At 44.3% G+C, this 18902-nt stretch overlaps 1 long non-coding RNA gene across 3 annotated transcripts in view; it reads left to right on the forward strand.

Moving 5' to 3' along the window:
• The window catches only part of LOC122435400, a 30101-nt gene extending 11199 nt beyond the window's left edge, over nucleotides 1–18902 (forward strand). The window contains exons 2-4 of one of the 3 annotated variants that reach the window (XR_006267664.1): nucleotides 9777–9940; nucleotides 14068–14181; nucleotides 15824–18902. This is a non-coding gene — a long non-coding RNA (uncharacterized LOC122435400). The remainder of the gene's footprint in view (nucleotides 1–9776; nucleotides 9941–14067; nucleotides 14182–15823) is intronic. The other 2 variants (XR_006267666.1, XR_006267665.1) reach the window with 2 other exon arrangements.

The raw sequence follows: 18902 nt of genomic DNA on the forward strand, positions 1-18902 counted from the left end.
TTTGTCACAGTGAATCACATCCCTCCCTCAAGTTTTGTATAAGTGGACATTCTTGAAAGATTTTGGAAAGTCCAGGATTTTTAAAGGCATAAGCCACCCATCTCCTTGCATGGCCCTGCAAGAAAATGCTCTTTTCTTTAAACTCCAGTGATGTAATATTGTTTGTCTAACTAACCCATGGGTACATCAGTTCAGTTCAGTTTAGTCGCTCAGTCGTGTCTGACCCTTTGCCACCCAATGGACTGCAGCACGCAGGCCTCCCTGTCCATCCCCAATGCCCGGAGTTTCCCCAAACTCATGTCCATTGAGTTGGTGATGCCATCCATCCATCTCATCCTCTGTCGTCCCCTTCTCCTCCTGCCTTCAATCTTTCCCAGCATCATGGACTTTTCAAATGAGTCAGCTCTTCGCATCAGGTTGCCAAAGTATTGAAGTTTCAGCTTCAACATCAGTCCTTCTAATGAACACACAGGACTGATCTCCTTTAGCATGGACTGGTTGGATCTCCTTGCAGTCCAACAGGCTCTCAAGAGTCTTCTCCAACACCACAGTTCAAAAACATCAATTCTTCGGCACTCAGCTTTCTTTAGAGTCCAACTCTCACATCCATACGTGACTACTGGACAAACCACAGCCTTGACTAGACAGGACTTTGTTGACAAAGTAACGTCTCTGCTTTTCAATATGCTGTCTAGGTTGGTCATAGCTTTTCTTCCAAGGAGTAAGCGTCTTTTAATTTCATGGCTGCAGTCACCATCTGCAGTGATTTTGGAGCCCAAAAATGTAAAATCTGCCACTGTTTCCACTGTTTCCCCATCTATTTGCCATGAAGTGATGGGACCAGATGGCATGATCTTAGTTTTCTGAATGTTGAGCTTTAAGCCTACTTTTTTCACTCTCCCCTTTCTCTTTCATCAAGAGGCTCTTTAGTTCTTCTGCACATTCTGCCATAAGGTTGGTGTCATCTGCATATCTGAGGTTATTGATATTTCTCCCAGCAATCTTGATTCCAGCTTGTGCTTCATCTAGCCCAGCATTTCTCATGATGTAATCTGCATATAAGTTAAATAAGCAGGGTGACAATATTCAGCCTTGACATACTCCTTTTCCTATTTGGAACCAGTCCATTATTCCATGTCCAGTTCTAACTTTTACTTCCTGACATGCATACAGATTTCTCAAGAGGCTGGTCAGGTAGTCTGGGATTCCCATCTTTTTCAAAATTTTCCACAGTTTATTGTGATCCACCTAGTCAAAGGCTTTGTCATAGTCAATAAAGCAAAAATAGATGCTTTTCTGGAACTCTCTTCCTTTCTCAATGATCCAGCAAATGTTGGCAATTTGATCTCTGGTTCCTCTCCCTTTTCTAAAACCAGCTTGAACATCTGGAAGTTCATGGTTCATGTATTGAATGCTGGCTTGGGGAATTTTGAACATTACTTTACTAGCATATGAGATGAGTGCTATTGTGTGGTAGTATGAGCATTCTTTGGCATTGCCTTTCTTGGGGATTAGAATGAAAACTTCTGAGTTTTCCAAATTTGCTGGCATACTGAGTGCACCACTTTCACAGCATCATCTTTTCAGATTTGAAGTAGCTCAACTGGAATTCCATCACCTCCTCTAGCTTTCTTCATAGTGATGTTTCCTGAGGCCCACTTGACTTCACATTCCAGGATGGCTGGCTTCAGGTGAGTGATCACACAGTCATGATTATCTGGGTCATGAAGATCTTTGTTGTACAGTTCTTCTGTGCATTCTTGCCACCTCTTCTTAATATCTTCTGCTTCTGTTACGTCCATACCATTTCTTTCCTTTATTGAGCCCATCTTTGTGTGAAATATTCCCTTGGTAACTCTGATTTTCTTGAAGAGATCTCTAGTCTTTCCCAATCTATTGTTTTCCTCTATTTCTTTGCAGTGATCACTGAGGAACATTTTCTTATCTCTCCTTGCTAATCTTTGGAACTCTTCATTCAAATGGGTACATCTTTCCTTTTCTCCTTTGATTTTCACTTCTCTTCTTTTCACAGCTTTTTGTAAGGCCTCCTCAGATAGCCATTTTGGTTTTTGCATTTCTTTTTTCTTGGGGATAGTCTTGATCCCTGTCTCCTGTACAGTGTCATGAACCTCCGTCCATAGTTCATCAGGCACTCTGTCTGTCAGACTAGTCTTTTAAATCTGTTTCTCCCTTCCACTGTATAATCAAAAGGGATTTGAATGGTTTTCCCCACTTTCTTCAATTTCAGTCTGAATTTGGCAATAAGGGGTTCATGATCTGAGCCACAGTCAGCTACCTGTCTTATTTTTGCTGACTGTATAGAGCTTCTCCATCTTTGGCTGCAAATAATAAAACCATTCTGATTTCGGTGTTGACCATCTGATGATGTCCATGTGTAGGGTCTTCTCTTGTGTTGTTGGAAGAGGTTGTTTTCTATGACCAATACATTCTCTTTGCAAAACTCTGTTAGCCTTTTACCTGCTTCATTCTCTACTCCAAGACCAAGTTTGTCTGTTACACCAGGTGTTTCTTGGCTTCCTTCTTTTGCATTCCAGTTCCCTATTATGAAAAGGACATCTTTTCTGAATGTTAGTTCTAATAGGTCTTGTAGGTCTTCATAGAACCATTCAGCTTCTTCAGCATTACTGGTCAGGGAGTAGACTTGGATTACCATGAGACTGAATGTTTTGCCTTGGAAATGAACAGAGATCATTCTTTCATCTTTGAGATTGCATCTGAGTATTGTATTTTGGACTCTTGTTGACTATGATGGCTACTCCATTTCTTCTAAGGGATTCTAGCCCACCGTAGTAGATATAATGGTCATCTGAGTGAAATTCACCCATTCTAGTTCATTTTATTTATTCACCCATTCCAGTTCGCTGATTCCTTAAATATCAATGTTCACTCTTGCCATCTCCTGTTTGACCACTTCCAATTTGCCTTGATTCATGGACCTAACATTCCAGGTTGCTATGCAATATTGGTCTTTACAGCATGGGACCTTGCTTCCATCCCCACTCACATCCACAACTTGGTGTTGTTTTTGCTTTGGCTCCATGTCTTCATTCTTTCTGGAGTTATTTCTCCACTGATCTCTAGTAGCATTTTGGGGACTTCCCAACCTGGGGAGTTCACCTTTCATTGTCCTATCTTTTTGCGTTTTCATACTCTTCTTGGGTTCTCAAGGCAAGAATATGGAAGTGGTTTGCCCATGGGGACATGGTATATGTTCATAGTAGGATCTTACCTCTCAATTCTTAATAGTAGCATCTTATCTCTCACTTCTGTGGAGGGTAACAGGCTATCCGAATGTATGCCTCATTCCAAAGCCACCCTGAATCATAAAAGTATGTGAAGTTTATCATTCTTCTGTAGAAACGAATTAGCAAACAGTGATGGTTACCCCAACTACTATGTAAATTTAGGACAAAATAACTGTGACAAATGTTTTAATCAGGTCTTATTTGAGGACTGCTTATTATTTTGAATATTTTGTAATAAACTGTGCTTGCCAGGATCACTTCAGTTGCCTTCTCGTGTCTGAATCTTTGCGACCCCATGGATTGCAGCACGCCAGGCTTCCCTATAATTCTTTATCTCCTGGAGCTTGCTCAAATTCATGTCCACTGAGTCGGCGATGCCATTCAACCATCTTGTCCTCTATCATCCCTTTCTTCTCCTGCCTTCGGTCTTTCCCAGCATCAGTGTCCTTTCTAATCTGTTGGCTCTTCGCATCAGGTGGCCAAAGTATTGGAACTTCAGCCTCAGCATCAGTCCTCCCAGTGACTATGCAGACCTGATTTCCTTTAGGAATGATTGGTTTTATCACCTTGCTGCCCAAGAGACTCTCAAGAGTCTTTTGCAACACCACGGTTCAAAAGCGTTAATTCTTTGGCACTCAGCATTCGTTATGGTCCAACTCTCACATCCATACATAACTACTGCAAAAACCATAGCATTGACTATATGGAACTTTGTCAGTAAATAATGGGTCTGTTTTTTAATATGCTGTGTAGGTGTGCCATAGGATTTCTTCAAAACAGCAAAACTCTTAATTTCATGGCTGCAGTCATGTTCTGCAGTGATTTTGGAGCCCAAGAAAATAAAGTCTGTCACTGTTTCCTTTGTTTCCACATCTATTGCCAGGAAGTGATGGGACCGAATGCTGTGATCCTAGTTTTTTGAATGTTGAGTTTTAACTCAGCTTTCTTCAGTCGCCTCTTTCACTTTGAACCAGAGGCTCTTTAGTTCCTCTTTGCTTTCTGCCATTAGGTTGTTGTCATCTGCATATCTGAGGTTATTGATATTTCTCCCTGCAGTCTTGATTTCAGCTTGTGTGTCATCCAGTCCTGCGTTTCCCATAATGTAGTCTGCATATAAGTTAAATAAGCAAGATGACAATATTCAGGCTTGACATACTCCTTTCCCAATTTGAACCAGTCCGTTGTTTCCTGTTTGGTTCTAACTACTGCTTCTTAACCTGCACACAGATGTCTCAGGAGGCAGGTAAGGTGGTCTGGTATTTCTATCTCTTTAAGAATTTGCCACAGTTTGTTGTGACCCACACAGTCAAAGACTTTAGCGTAGTCGACAGTTTGCTAGGATACATATTTAAAATATCTCTTTTCGTTGCAATGGTGAATGGTGTTGTTTCCTTAATTTCTCTTTCTGTTTTCTCATTGTTAGTGTATAGAAATGCAAGGGATTTCTGTGTGTTAATTTTATATCCTGCAACATTACTGTATTCGTTGATTAGCTAATGTAGAGGATCATGTCGTCTGCAAACAGTGAGAGTTTTACTTCTTCTTTTCTCATCTGGATTCCTTTTATTTCTTTTTCTGCTCTGATTGCTGTGGCCAACACTTCCAAAACTATCTTGAATAGTAGTGGTGAGAGTGGGCACCCTTGTCTTGTTCCTGACTTTAAGGGAAATGCTTTCAGTTTTTCACCATTGAGGATAATATCTGCTGTGGGTCTATCATATATAGCTTTTGTTATGTTGAGGTGTGTTCCTTCTATTCCTGCTTTCTGGAGAGTTTTTATCATACATGGATGTTGAATTTTGTCAAAGGCTTTTTCTGCATCTATTGAGATAATCATATGGTTTTTATCTTTCAATTTGTTAATGTGGTGTATTACATTAGTTGATTTGCAGATATTAAAGAATCCTTGCATTCCTGGGATAAAGCCCACTTGGTCATGATGTATGATCTTTTTAATATGTTGTTGGATTCTGTTTGCTAGAATTTTGTAAGGATTTTTGCATCTATGTTCATCAATGATATTGGCCTGTAGTTTTCTTTTTTGTGGCATCTTTGTCTGGTTTTGGAATTAGGGTGATGGTAGCCTCATAGAATGAGTTTGGAAGTTTCCCTTCTGCAATTTTCTGGAAGAGTTTGAGTAAGATAGGTGTTAGCTCTCCTCTGAATTTTTGGTAGCATTCAGCTGTAAAGCCCTCTGGTGCTGGGCTTTTGTTTGCTGGAAGATTTCTGATTACAGTTTTGATTTCTGTGCTTGTGATGGGTCTGTTAAGATCTTCTATTTCTTCCTGGTTCAGTTTTGGAAAGTTATACTTTTCTAAGAATTTTTCCATTTCTTCCAAGTTGTCCATTTTATTGGCATAGAGCTGCTGGTAGTAGTCTCTTATGATCCTTTGTATTTCAGAGTTGTCTGTCGTGATCTCTCCATTTTCATTTCTAATTTTGTTGATTTATTTTGATTTCGTATTTGATTTCTTCTATGATTTGTTGGTTATTCAGAAGCGTGTTATTTGGCCCCCATATGTTGGAATTTTTAATAGTTGTTTTTCCTGTAATTTACATCTCATCTTACTGCCTTGTGGTCAGAAAAGATGACTGGAATGATTTCAATTTTTTTGAATTTACCAAGGCTAGATTTATGTCCCAGGATGTGATCTATCCAGGAGACGGTTCCATGTGCACCTGAGAAAATGATTAAATTGTTTTGGGGTGAAATGTCCTATAGATATCAGTTAGGTCTAACACTATATGCAAAACAGAAAAAGAGACCCAGATATATAGAACAGACTCTTGGCCTCTGTGGGAGAAGGCGAGGGTGAGATGTTCTGAGAGAATAGCATTGAAACAAGTATAATATCAAGTGTGAAACAGATCCCCAGCCCAGGTTGGATGCATGAGACAAGTGCTCAGGGTTGGTGCACCAGGAAGACCCAGAGGGATGGGATGGGGAGGGAGGTGGGAGGGGGGATCAGGATGGGGAACACATGTAAATCCATGTCAATGTATTGCAAAAACCACTACAATATTATAAAGTAATTAGCCTCCAACTAATAAAAATAAATGAAAAAAATATCTCTTTTCTCTTTGCAGTCTTTTAGTAGTTTGCTTATCATGTGCATCACATTATGCTTTAATACTTATTCAATATAGAAAAGTTTTCCATCCATTATGTCTTCGTGGAGAGGATTTCTAGATTGATAAGAAATTTGAATTTTGTTTTAATCTGTATTACTCCCAAACAACCCATTTTTTCTTAAGAACTGCTTTCTGTGTCAGGCGACCTGGTTAGTGGGGTGAGCTTTGGGAGACAGATGAATACGTAGCAGTACCAAGTTGAGAGAAGAAAATCAATATTATGAATAAATTGTATTCTCTCAAAATTTGTATGCTGAAGATATAACTCTCTGTACATTATATTTAGTCAAAATGTTAGTAGATTGCCCTTTCTTCTGACCCTATTTGGAAATAGGGCCTCTAAATAGGTAGTTGGGTTAATTCGACTGCTTCTTTATAAGAAAAGGAGATCAGTCACAGACAACATTACAACAACACAGAAACATTACTGTGTGAAGACAAAGCCAGAAAATTCTGGACTGACACAGTCCAGAACAGAACAAATCTCCTGATCCTTTAACTATTGATTTGATCCCCAAAAGCTTGAAAAAACATTTTTAAAGCTACCTGGTATGGTTCTCATTGTTCTGGCAACCCTACAAAACCAGTACACCCACTTCCTCTTGAAAAGAGGCTTTCAGTTTCAAATGAGGCCTCCTTTTCTTACCTAGGTTTCATGGAAAGGAAACTGGTAAAGGAATCTCTAACACATAAACTGATGATCCTCACAGATACCTAACTCCCCCTAAGAGTTTTCATTGTTTCTTTAGAGATCCAATTGGGCTAGTACTTGTTCCTATTTCATGGGTAAAGTTGGCCTGGGAGTACTAGAATGAGCATCATTTACAGTAAGCGGTAGAAGAAAATAAGCCTATCATGAAGGCAGCCCCGCCTCATAAAATAGATGCAGTCCTCTCCTTTCATCTGTAAGAGGCAAAGGGAAGTGTTCAAGGCATTGCTGCCTATTGCTTTAGTAATGACACAGAGTCGTGAAGTCATGGCAACCGTGCCTCCCTAAACCTCCCCTAACCAAGACACTAGGCTGTAGTAGCCATGGGGCAGCCTAGAGAATCACAGGCCCTCCCAAACTGTTAAAACCACCTGGGTTTTCCCCCCAGAGAGTTTGCGAGGTGTGTTAGTGTTACCTTCTCCATGGCAGAATTTGTAGTCTGTGGCCGCCACACTTATCAGCAGTCCTCTGGTTTCCTGTGAATCGCAAGAGACCAGCATTCCTACTTGCAAAGTACATATCTGGAGGAAAAAAAAAGAGAGAATGCAATCCAGTCCAAACTAAAGGGCTCCAACCCATGGAGATGTACAGGGCCCTCAATCCCAACAAGGGCTGTACAAGCAGGAAAACCACAGTTCCAGGCAACCTCAGCATTAACACCTGCAGCCATGCCAGCGATATGTCACAAGTTCCACACTTCAAGAGCGCAGACTTTAAGGCCTCTACGAACTTGAGAAATTGTGCCAAGAAGATCTCTTGACTTCCATCTTAACCAAGCCTAAAAGACAGACTCTGTAGTGTAGCACATCAGGCCAAATGCATGATCAACTGAGAATATTTGTATGTAAGAGTACCAGGTACAGGGTATTGTGGAGAAGATGTGCAGCGCAAGTGAAGTCACATGAAAGTCTTTTGTGCCACTTTCAGAGGGAAGCTATTCATCTTCCAGATGATCCAGTCGATAGGATTCGTATCACTAATAAAATTCAACTCAGCCACAAGGCAGTGCAGGGTCCCTCTGTGGAACGTAGTAAAGAAGTTCCTGTGCAAGCCTGTCTGCAGCCTCTAATTTCCATTCCTCAAAGGTCGTCATTCAATCAGCAGACAGTTCAAAATATGGACAATGGGCAGGCACTCGTGGAAGATGATGAAGACTGCAAGAACAGAGCATCTTTCCAGGGCAATGAACACAGAATGCTGCAGGTTGGTGATAAGATGGAAGAAAGATGGACCGGAGAATGAAGGGGAGATTTCAGAGCTAGGATCTGGCTTTTTGGGGTGTGGTGGGAGCTGCTCCAGACCTGCGTGCAAGCCTTGGGGACATATTTCAAAATGTAATAACCAATGTGATCTCTGGCCTCAATGAGCTTTGACAGTCTTAATGCCTCAGCATACTAGGCTAGACCAATTGCAGTGCAACAGCTTAGAAATTCAGGAGATATTATTTGGGGGAAGGGGGATCAGTGACTTAGAGGAGACTTGCTTGTTGGAACAGTGTGAATACTTAATAGAGCTGGAGCCGGGATTCACCTATATACAGACTGTTCTCTTAAGCATATTTCAATTTCGAGATCATAACGAGATAACCACGTATCTGTGATTTCATTTTCTTTCTCGTTGAATACTTCTCTACTTATACAACCGGAAGATAGCATTAACTTGGAAGTTACATTTTTGTATTAGGACTTTTCTCTCACTTTTCCAACTGTACCAGTTGTGCTAAATGACTTCCTACCAATAAAGATGGCCCAGTTCAGAGTAATTCCTCCTGCCATACAAGACTCTCTCAGAAAACCAAAAAGACAGATAGAATGCAAAAGCACAGACAAGCCGAGTTTCTGAAGACTGTTTGAAATAAAGAAAGGCCATGGGAATGTAGGCCATGAGTTGGCTGATTGACATAGTAGTGTTGTTATAGAAGCCGTGGCACCAGAAAGAGACAAGCAGCACTCAAAGAGGCAGAACAGCTAGGTATATTCAGCAGCGGTGTGGGCTCAGTGGAGTCGCCTCCAAAAACTGAGTGCCCCGGCTTTTTCTGGGTATCTTTTTGTTGTTGTTGTTTGTTTGTTTTTCATTTATTTGTATTAGTTGGAGGCTAATTATTTTATAATATTGTAGTGGTTTTTGCCATACAGTGACATGAATCAGCCATGGATTTACATGTGTTCCCCATCCTGAACCCCCCTCCCACCTCCCTCCCCATCCCATCCCTCCGGGTCATCCCAGTGCACCAGCCCTGAGCACTTGTCTCATGCATCCAACCTGGGCTGGCGACCTGTTTCACCCTTGATAATAGACATGTTTCATTGCTATTCTCTCAGATCATCTGCCGATAACCCTGTATGCAAGACAGAAAAAGAGACACAGATATATAGAACAGACTTTTGGAATCTGTGGGAGAAGGCGAGGGTGGGATGATCTGAGAAAATAGCATTGTTCTGGGTATCTTGTAACACCGTAAATTTCCTGCTCAAACGGCTCAGATCCCTCCCTTCCCTAGGTAGCCCTAGTTCCCGACAAGGTAACCAGCAAGCAAGAGATCAGACATGGAAGCGGTGATTGATGAGCAGCAGCTGTTAACACAAGATAAAGGAAGGGAAAGCAAAAGATTGTTACTTTAACTGGGGGCTTTGACTGGTTTCTACCTCATTCCCCCTCTTGATGTTTAGGGTGCATCTGCAGCTATCAGAGGACATCATCATCCAGAACTGGCTGGTAACCCTTTAAAAGCAACAACTAGGTGGCTGTTCTCCGTTTGACAACTGTTTCTGTGAATGAACCCTGTTACGTTTTTGATTAGGATGGGTATGAAGCAGGGAATAAGCAGACATTGGTGAGTATGACTACGGCAATCCCAATCATTGTTTTAAACAGAAACATTGTCTGAACCAGAACATATGCAATCTTCCCAATAGTTTTAGCTTTGTCTGCCACAACTTTTCCATTGTCAGCTATTTGTTTTTTTTTTTTTTTAATTTTAATTTATTTATTTATTTATTTTTGTCATACATTGATATGAATCAGCCATAGATTTACACGTATTCCATTGTCAGCTATTTGGATGCAACAGTCACAGTCAGTTTGGTAGAATTTCCAACAAGCTCCTCCTTCCTCCACAATTCGACTTGGATAGATGGCAGTCCTCATCTGGGATTGTTGCTGTGCCAACAGCAGTTGCAATTTCATTAGTTAAAATCTCAAAGACCGCCTGCAGTCAGATTATTCGGTTGAGCATGTAAATGGGGGCCTGCATCCCCAACTCCCGTCTTGTGCCTATATGGCCGGACCATAATACTGGATTATCTGTCGGGGAGGACCCTCATCTTTGCCCCAATTTTGTTTTCTCCCTAGCTCGAGGAATCATTTTTCTCTGTGTCTCAGGTTGTCACAAACTGGAAACACCAGCGTGTCCCCTGGTGTCGGGTAAGAGGAAGAAACCTGGCTAAATTATTCTTATGGTGCAGATTCCTCCACATCTGGATGGGAGACCTGATTAGGCCCTTCTCCCGCAGAACCAAAAAGTCCCTCTCGGGGCTGCCATAAGTCTGGGTTTGTGGAGTAAAGATGCTTCCAATATGGGCTAATGCCTGGGATTGCAAGAAAGGGATTAGTATCAGGTTGATTTCCTGTACACTTTTGCTCTAGAATCCCAGAAGTGGAGTTGAAGGGAGTGCAAATGTGATTTCCATTCCCTCCTTTTTGGGGAGCCCAATACCAGGTTGGGGCCCCTGGCATCCATGGAAGTTTCTTACAGGTATCATTATACACCAGGGCTCTTCTGCATTTTGTTTCTCCAACCCAGGTATAATTTATTCCTTCTCGGCTTAGGCATTCTTTGCCTACTGTTTCTGTGGACAGGGTCCAACTCTGAATAGCACCCCCTGCCCGCCTGCTGGTTGTTCGATTCCATCGGAATAGCAGAAAGGCATCCAATGCAGTAGACTTCCAAGGCCATGTTTTACACATCAGATCCCCTCCACAAACCCAGCAGCTAGTGACATGAATTCTGGGGCCACCTCCTCGGCTAGGTGGATAAAAGGATTATTTCCAACAGTGGGCATTTCTAACTTAGCTTTGAGGGAGGCTCGAAGCTGGTTGTACAGTCCAGAGGACCCCGTCTTTGGACCTGATGCCAATGGATCTGGTTTGATTACTTGGGCCTTTAACCGTTTGACCACCTCTTGGGCTGGTTCTCTCCTATCCTGGAGTTGCCCCACCCCCATCTGACATCCCAAAATGAATCTATCGAGTCCAGCAGGCCATCTGTCTTGGGGTGCCATAGCACGTTAGGCCATTCACACTGTGGGCTCTAATTTCTCCCTCCCAGTAATACTTCCCTTTCCTAGTGCATGGGAAAACTGAACTATAACATGTGGCTGGTTTGTATGTATAGTCAGTGAATCCTTGGGCCTATTTATCCTCATGGTAGAAAGACTCCATACATTCAGAACAATCATCCTAACTCTCAGATGAGGAAGGGATTTTACAATTTAACAGAACTGTGAGGCAAAAATACAGTCTTTTCATATTTAAGTTGATCACAGTTGGAGGAGACTCCAAAAAAACAAGAATTATGAAGAGGTAGGCAAAGCAGAGAGAGAGTTTTTGGATACAAGTCCACTCTTGGGGAAAGAGTAAAGCCTTATTCCAAATAAGATGAATAGGGGGAGTCCCAGACCAATTACTAACCAATACATCTGCCTTTTGTCAGTCCTATTGGTTCCTCAAGCTTCAGCCGTGCTTTTATTGACCAGCTTCCGGTGTGCCCAGAGTGGTGCTTTGGGGTGCTTGTTTCCTTCACAAGGTCAGGCACAGGGCTTCCTCCAGACTAAAGGTCGTTTCTCACTTCTCTTGGCTATCAGTCAGACTTGCAGGTTTGACTCTGGAATAATGGATCCAAGCGTCTGTTCCTGCCACCTTGAGATCAGTGTGTGTAGTTAAGATTACAAAATAGGGCCCTTTCCACTTGGGTTTTAAAGACTCTTTTTTTGCAACCCTTTACCCATACTCAGTCCCCTGGTTGGTGAGGATGTAGTGTTATGCCTAAGGAAATGGATATTCTATTAATTATCCATGTATGTATTTGAGAGATTGTGTGTCCTAACCCTTGTGGCTGCCTATATAAGTCCAAGTTCCCCAGTTCTCTGGTGTCTCCCCTTAAGTTGACTAGCAGGGGTGGTCATTCATACAGGATTTCAAATGGCAAAATCCCTATCCCTGCCAGGGGTAAACACCTCACATTTAAGAGGGCCACAGGCAACATGCCTATCCAAGATAAGCTGGTCTCCTGGCATAGTTTTGCTAGGGTTTGTTTGAAGGTTCGATTCACGCGTTCCACTTTCCCTGAGCTCTGGGGATGGTAGGCAGTATGCAATCTCCACTGGGTTTTCAAAGCCTTTGCCACCTGTGGTTCTGCCTCAGATACAAATGCCGGTCCGTTGTCTGATCCTATGGTCAGAGGCATTCCATATCTGGGGACAATGTCTTTCAGGATTGCCTAGGCTACTTGTCTTGCTTTTTCAGTTTGGGTAGGAAAGGCTTCCACCCAGCCTGAAAAGGGGCACATACAAACTACAAGGTATCTAAATCCTTGATTTGGAGTGATTTCAGTGAAACCTGCTTCCATATCCACAGAGGGGGATAGTCCACAATGTTGTGTCCCTGCCAACCCACTAGGCCCCTGGCGAGCATTATTTTGTAAAGAGATTACATATCCCTGGGAGACAGAAGAACAGAGTGCGGGGAGGTGAGCAATGAGATAGTATGGGCCTAGCAAAGTCTCTGAGGCAGTCTTGCCCGTATGGGTCAGTGCATGTTGCTGGTGCACCAGCTTGTAGGCAAGTTGTTCCGGAACATAGATTCATGGTCTTGTGTGAGCCACCATTCCATCTTGGCCATGATTCCGCTTCCTTTTTTATCCATTTTTCCTCCTCGGGAGAGTACCTGGGGGCAGCTGGTATCTCCAGGGCTAGCAGGACTTTCAATTTGTCTGGTGGCTTACCCCGGCAGCCTCCTTCATGGCGGCATCATCGTGACAGTTCCCTTTGGCCACTGGGTCATCTTCCTTCTGGTGGCCTTTGCAGTGGACAACTGCCACTTCCTTTGGTTCCTAGACTGCTTCCAGAAGTTTCAGGATTTCGGCTTGGGTTTTGATCCCTTTCCCTTCTGGTGTAAGGAGTCCTCTTTCCTTGTATAAGGCTCGGTGGACATGTAGAGTAGCAAAAGCATAGCACAAGTCTGAATAGGTATTGACTTGCTGCTCTCAGCTGAGATCCAGTGCCCTGATTAATGCCCGTAACTCCACTCTCTGCACTGACCATCCTTGAGGAAGCACCTCTCCTTCCTCCACTTCAGAGTCAGACACTACAGCATACCCAGCCATCTTCTTTCTGTTTTCTATTAAGCTGCTATCATCAGTATATAGGACCAGGTCTGGGTTGTGGAGCGGGTTGTCAGTCAGGTCTGGTCTATTAGAAAATACTTCATCTAGTAATTCCAAGCAATCGTGTTCCAAGGGCCCTGCTTCTTTTGGTAGGAAGATAGCTGGTTTTAGAGTTCACACAACTTCTAGTTTTACCGGTGGATGTTCACATAGTAACCCTTGATACTGACTCATCCATGCCTGTGTGAGCCAATGGTGGCCTCTGCTAACCATCAGGGTTATAACTGAGTGCATGACCTTAACATTTAGGTTTTAATCCAACATTAGTTTGTCAGCCTCCCTCACTAGCAAGGTAGTGCCTGCTACTGCTCAGAGGTAGGGTGGCCATCTATTTAGACAGTTAGGCCACCGGCCTTTGCCAAGGCCTGGATTTTTGGGTCAAGACTCCCAAGGCCATTTTGTACTTTTGATGAACACAGAGATTGAACTCTCTGGTTACATTGGAAAGCTCTAGGGCTGAGGCATCAGAGACTTTGGCCTTAATTGTTTAAAATGCTGCCTCTTGGCTCCCATTCAAGGGGAGCCTTTTCTTCTCCTTTCAGGGCCTCATATAAGGGTCTGACCAGGTCTGAACATCTAGAGATCCATATCCTGCAGAACCCTGCTTCTCCCAGGAGTTCATGGACCCTCTGGTGAGTGGTAGGGGGAGGCTTGGCACAAACTGCTTGTTTCCTTTCAGTTCCCAGCATTCACTGGCCCCAGATGATGTTCAAACCTAGGCATTTGACTTGTCTTTTACAGATTTGTGCATTTTTCTTTGATACCCGGTACCCAGCTTCCATTAACAAGAAGACGAGGGCCTTTGTTCCCTCTAGGCATCGAGCCTGTGTTGTGCTCAATGACCTATTTCAGCAGGCCACGCTCTAACTCCTGTCCAGGAAATTTCACGAAGTCAGTGGCCAAAGCTCCGCTAAAGAGAGTAGGGGAGTTCTTGAAACCCTGAGGAAGCCTCGTCCAAGAGAGTTGTTCCTTATTTCCCATGTGTGTTTTCCCATTCAGGGGCAAATAGTGGCTGGCTGGCAGGTGCAAGCTGGAGGCAGAAGAAGGCATCTTTCAAGTGCGAGCAAGTAAACCATTCAGCTGTGGAAGCGATCAGTCCTAGTAGGGTGTACGGTTTAGGCACTGCCGAGGGCAGAGTAATTGTAGCCTCGTTTACAGCTCTTAAGTCCTGAACCGGATGGTAGTCATGCATCCCTGGCTTCTTCACGGGTAGTAGTGGGGTGTTCCAGGGTGACTGGCATTTCATCAGAAGTCTGTGTTGAAGTAGTCTCTCTAAATAAGGCTGGATTCCCAGCCAGGCCTACTGGGGAATCAGATACTGTTGTAGTTTTACAGGCTGAGCTCTTGGTTTCAGATCAGTCAGGATGGGATCAAGGGTTTTGCCAAACCTGGAGCATTTTCCTCGGCCCAAACTGGTGGATACTGTCTCTGATTGAGGAGGAATGGTCCCTTCTCCTGGAAGAAAGAAATACAGGCGCCATTCTTCTTCTCACCTTATAGCAAGAGTCGTGATCAAGGAGGAGGGTGGTCCTGCTAGCTTTAGGTGAGGTTACCCATCAGCAGAAAAGGAAATCTGGACCCCCATCATAGCAAGCAGGTCTCTTCCCATCAAGCAAATAGGGCGAATAGGGCAGATAGAGGAATTCATGCTTTGCCTAATGGCCCCCCAGTCAGCATTGTCAAAGACTGCAAAATGGCCTGCCAGTCTGGGTGCCTGTGGGTCTGGGTGCTTGTGCTCATGGTGATGGTAGTTTCTTTTCCCGATAAGGGGACTATCTCCTGGGTGACCTCAGAATGCTCAGTGCCAGTGTCTACCATAAAGTCCATTGGATGGCCCCCTACTTGAATTCTGTCCATGGGCTCTTGGCGACCCAGTTGGAGAGAGTCCAGCCCCCTCTAGTTGGATCCTGCTTGAGCTAGCCCAATCAGATTAGTGCTGGGTGGCTCGGGTTGATACCGGCTCTGTGGGCCTGCCGCTTTGGTTTTCTTCTCAGAGCGCCTGGGGCACTCATTTTTCCAGTGTCCCTTTTCCTTGTAATAGGCACACTGATCGTGGCTGACGGGAAATGTATTTTCAGATCTGGGCCCCTTGCCTTACGGTGTGTTCCCACCAGGGGTACATGCTTTGACAGGCCAAGTGCCAACAGTGGAACTTTTTGCTTCATCCATTTTTTGCTATTTGGTTGTGATTGACAAAGACTTTGTTGGCAAAGCAGTTCTGTGGCATTTTTACCTGCAAACCCTTCTAACTTCTGTAATTTTTTTTTTTTTCAGCTGTCCGATGGGGCCTGTCCCTGAAAGGCTGAATTTATCATCTGTTGATTTTCAGGGGTTTCAGGATCAAAAGGGGTGAAAACCCAGAAGGCCTCACACAGCCTTTCGTAGAAATCGTCCAGGCTTTCATCTGGTTCATGTAGCACCTCAGTGGTCTTTGCCATGTTAGCAGGCTCCTTAGCCCTGTCTTCTACCCGCTGTAGGAGAGAGGGCCTGTGGATATCTCTCCAACTGGTTTCTTACCCCCTCAGTTTTGGGGTACCAGCGAGGCTCTTCCTCTGGAAAGTTCTCCCAAGCCCAGTTCTCCACATCTAATTGGGCCCCTGGGGCATTGGCCTGGAGTCATTTTCTAGCCTTTGTCATGACTCATTGGTGTTCCTCTGTATTGAATAAGGTGAGAAGATGCTGTAGGCAGTCTCCCCAGGTGGGGCAGTGGGTCTGGAAGATGAATTCTAAAACACCAATCACCTCTTGGGGCTTTTCAGAACATGAGGGGGTGTTTTGTTTCCAGTTAAGGAGATCAGTCATGGAAAAAGGCTGGTAGTAAAACACGGGTCAGCACAGCAGAAACTGTGAGCTTGTTTGTATCTCTTGATGTAATTGTAGATTTGTGGAGCCACTGTCCGGAGATGTCACTAGCCATCCTTTCCTTGTTCCTGTTTTGGACAGGGGAGCCACAGAGATACATTGACCCGTCTCCCCGAGCCTGTGGATGCCTCGTGCTTCCTCTTCTTCTTCCTCCAAGTCTCATTTCCTGTCACCTTCGTCTCTGCGTCTGATGTGGGCGACACACATGCACACACACAGAAACAGATGCAAACACAGGTGACACAAACATACCTGTGTAAACACACACGAAGAAGGCACAGTGATACAAACACAAACAGGGAAGGCAGGTATTTCAGGAGCTGAAGATGCCTGGGTCCAGCATTATGGGAGATGGCGTCAGTAGGCACCATGTCCTGCCCTTTTGGGATCCCTGTCCGTTTCTTCGCCCAGCTGTTCAGTATTATCACCAGCCAGCTTTAAGTCGTTTCTGGCTTTACCTGTGTGGTGGTGGTGAGATTGAGGTCTATCGGTGGGTGTGGAAATTCACAGAAGACCCCAAAGTCAGCACAAAAGTGCCAAGGGACAGTGGAGAAAAACCCATTCCAACTGGTGGTGCTTTCCAGGAGGAAGGTCGGGACTTAAGGGCCCAGGGGAATCTTAAACTCAGTGAGCAGCAGGAGGCCTGGGAGTGGCCAACCTGGGAAAAGATGATTCTGACAAAGGTGCTTGATTCATCCTGCCACTATCAGAATCACCTAGGACTCTCTCATCTTGTAATCACAGCTTCTTCGAGTAATGCTTGGACACACGAAGTCCCCAAGCCTCCAGTCTCAGCTTGTCACTTGCTACCAGTATGACCCGAATCCAGGCTCCACATCCAGCCTGCATGAGCCTGAGCATCCCCATTTGGGAAAGGAGAGTGTCCCAGCCTCTGCATGGCTGTCCCTTCAGAGCCCACCTTTGATCCCCTCACAACCTGTGTTTCTGTCAGTAACCTCCCATGGCAAGATCCACCTCTCTGGGAAATACTGCAGGTCTTTGCTGATTCTCTGCTGGCAACACGAACAAGATCAGCATGAAACCCTTCATGAACAGCAAAGAACTCCAACAGAACTCACCAGTTCTGCAGAGGCCCAGAGCAACCCCATCTCAGCTTTCCTGTTTGATCCTGGGCTGTTGTGATCCAACAATCAGTTGAGGAAGTTAAGGCTGCTGGTTTCCAGCCTGCGGCTTAGAGCTCCCCATTTATAAACCCAGAACCAGTGGACTGGAGTGCGGTGACACGGCATATATCCTGGAGGAAGACAGGGGAGGCAGGGAAGGATTGTGCAGGAGGAGCATCCACTCCCTTCCCCACCCACCCACACCACCCTGGGAGGCAGGTTGTATCAGTGATGTCAAGGTAGTACTCCTTAATGATCACTGTATTCCTGAAGTAGGGTTTGCTCTGAAAAGAAACTTAGTGGCATGCAGTGGGACCAGAGATGCCTCAGTTCCTACACCTGTCAGGACCAGGAGGAGGGAAAATGTGCCAGTTTCTAGGGTCTGCAGCTTGCCTGCGGTGCAGGCATCAACAGCTTCTGCCTCTCCACTCAAGTGCTCTCACCACATCAGATGATCCCCCACTTCCCTGCCCAGCTCCCCTACCTGTCCTCATTCTCCCTCACTGACCTTCAAATCCATCATGTAGCTAAGCAAGACTTCATCTTGATCACTGATCATGACGGATAGTTGGTGATTGTTCACAATCCGCTGCAGGTCAAGGAGCCAGTCATGCCACGTGCCAGGCCAGGTAGAGCCACAAGCAACAGGGCTGGTCTGGGAGGGAACAGGTGAGAGGGTAAGAGGCAGAAACCCTAGGGGCCTGCAAACAGAAGGGTCAGATATTTTTTATCTTTCTCTTAAGCGGCAGCAGAAAACAAACTACAAGTGTCAGAATTTTTTTCCCTTCTCTATACAAAATTCAAGGGAGGTTTCCTTTAAAATTCTATGTTTCCATGAGGACACCTGGTTCCACCTGAACTTAACTTTCTCAAACCTTGAGCTAACCAATGCATTTTTCTTATGGAAATGTTTTTCTTAAGCTATGTTAATGAACTGTGTATTTACCCTAGACACTGTCTGTCTTCAAATTGGTTCCACCCAAGGCTCAGAACCAAAAATGCCTCAATAAACCAGTATGTTTCACTCATACAATGATTCTCCTAATCTGTGTTAATGAGACTATGTATTTGCTTGGAAACCTGCCTTTTTTCACGATTCATGTCAGTTGTTTTATGGCCCAGGATGACTCAACTTGTGCCAATGTTATCTTGATGCATGTTGTGGGTGAGAGGCCTGGTGCCACTCTCTTAGGCTTGAGATATTTCCTTTCTCTAACTAGCAGACAGTATCTGCTAAAGACTAGTGGGGTGGGGGGGGGGGACGCACTCTTTCTGCAGCCTTCTGATGTCTATGTCATCATAGAGAAGGCTTTCTCTATCTCTTTTATACTTTAATAAAACTTGATTACACAAAATCTCTGAGCGAG

The sequence above is a fragment of the Cervus canadensis genome, chromosome X (genome assembly GCF_019320065.1).
Source record: "Cervus canadensis isolate Bull #8, Minnesota chromosome X, ASM1932006v1, whole genome shotgun sequence".
NCBI lineage: Eukaryota > Metazoa > Chordata > Mammalia > Artiodactyla > Cervidae > Cervus > Cervus canadensis.